The sequence below is a fragment of the Eschscholzia californica genome, unplaced genomic scaffold (assembly GCF_041429995.1).
Source record: "Eschscholzia californica isolate CP2 unplaced genomic scaffold, dmEscCali1.0.p SCAF_1, whole genome shotgun sequence".
NCBI lineage: Eukaryota > Viridiplantae > Streptophyta > Magnoliopsida > Ranunculales > Papaveraceae > Eschscholzia > Eschscholzia californica.
In genome coordinates, this window is record NW_028238198.1 from 50,722,079 (window position 1) to 50,724,395 (window position 2,317).

Below are 2,317 nucleotides of genomic sequence, written 5' to 3' on the forward strand. Positions count from 1 at the left end.
GACTTTCCAATCTCCATATTAATGATGAACAAACAGAGGGCCAAGAATTGCAATTTAAATCCATTCATAATCGGCCTACTTTTGGAGATTATTTATCTGACATTTGTCAGGCTAAGAGAACAAAAGTTCAAACCGATCAGGGAGTCTCGACAAAATATTCTAACGTTCTTTACAATGATAATCAACTAGATAAACAGAAAGGCGAGACATCAAAACCTATCGTATCAGTAGAGATGGAGGGGGACGTTCCATTAACAACAAACCGAATCATAAAGCAATATAAGAAAACAGTTAGACAAACAGATGGGAATGTTCGTGAAGAAAGGGTACCGACAACCCAAATGCCGACACAGCCATGACTGCCTTAGCCTGAAATTGTCGGGGACTGGGGAACACCCGACAAGAAACACTCTTGCTCAGTTCCAGGGGCTACTAAGCCTTCAATTGTATTTCTCTCGGAAACGAGAATATCTAATTATATCCCTCTTGCTTGTTTTAATAAATATAATTTAAATAATTTTTCGGTAGTTTCCTCTGCCGTTAGAAGTGGTGGTTTAATTTTACATTGGACCAATGACTTCCAGTTAGACATTCACTTCTCGTCGCCTAATCTAATCCATGCTACTGTTAATAGTCTTGTGGAGGATATCAATTGGGATATTTTCTGTATTTATGGGCCTCCTATGGTTCAAAATAGACCAATCTTTTGGAATAGACTTCTTGACAGAATTAGGGGTATTAATAACCCGTACTGTTGTTTGAGAGATTTAAATGTTTTATTTGATTCGTCTGAAAAATGGGGCGGATCTTCTAATATTCCTTTTATGTCTACTTTTTAGAATTTTGTCAGAGAAGCTAATCTCTTGGATCTTGGTTATAATGGACCAGCCTATACCTGGACTAACAGTAAAACTCTTCATCATTTAACTAAAGAGAGGTTGGATAGGGTTCTTTGTGATGCCAATTGGTTAATTAATTATCCAGAAGCAGGGGTGTTCCATCTTCCTCGCTATAACAGTGACCACTCCCCAATCCTTCTTAAATTTAAAGTTCAAGGAAATACTTATGCAACCATTTCAAGATTCGAAACATATTGGACTAAACATAAAGATTACGCTCAGGTTTTTAATGAACAGTGGATCAATAGTTCTGGGTCTTTTCTTGATAAAATTCAAATAGTGAAGAACTCCATTAAATATTGGAGTAAAAGGGCATTCGGGGTTATTCATAATCGCTTATCTTTCTTGAGGCATAGATTACTTGCTATTCAGGAGTTTAATCCTACAGAAGATGTCCTTTCAATAGAAAGTAAACTACAAGAGGAAATATTGTTCTTAGAAAATATTCAAACCAAAGCAGAACAGAAAGCAAAAAATAAATGGGTCCATAATGGTGATAGAAACACAAAGGCGTTCCATGCGGCGATGTCAACTAGACGGCAGAAAAATAGAATTCACTAATTATCTCTTCCTAATGGACAAACAACAAGAAATACTGAAGAAATAGCTAAGGAACTTATTGCTCACTTTCATAATTTATTTCAAGCAAACTCAATTTGTCTGCCTCCGACCGATATTATGCAAGCATATAAGGTGTTTTCGGAAGATCAACTGGGCGACATCTCTAGGATTCCTTCTTTAGAGGAAGTTAGAGCTAAGGTAATGGAAATGGGGTCGTTCAAGAGTCCTGGACCGGATGGTATTCCTTGCTACTTTTTTCAACACAATTGGGACATCGTAGTGACAGAATTAACTTTGTTCATCCAGTCTATATTTGAATCAGGTTATATCGATCCATCTTTAAACTTGACTACCATAGCTCTTATTCCTAAAATTAGAAACCCGAGTTTCGCCTCAGAATATCGACCTATTTCACTCTGTAATTCGGTCTATAAATTCATCACTAAGATCATTGCTAACCGGCTTAGACCTTATTTAGAGGAGAGTATTGCTTGGAACCAGAATGCTTTTGTTAGGCAAATCATTGATAACATTATTATTACGAAGGAGCTCCTCCATTCGATGCATAAATCTAGAGCGAAAAATGGAGCTTTTTCTCTGAAAATGGACATGGCCAAGGCTTATGACCGTGTGGATTGGACTTTTAGGCTTATGACCGTGTGGATTGGACTTTTCTGGAATCAGTCCTTCGTGCCACGGGTCTGCAAGGACCTATCTTATCTCTGATTATGTCTTGTGTTACTTCTGCCAATTTCAGTATCCAACTGAATGGTAATATGGTGGGCGATTTTTCGGCCTCTAGAGGCCTAAGGCAGGGATGCCCTCTCTCTCCCTACCTTTTCATCCCCACCTCTTAG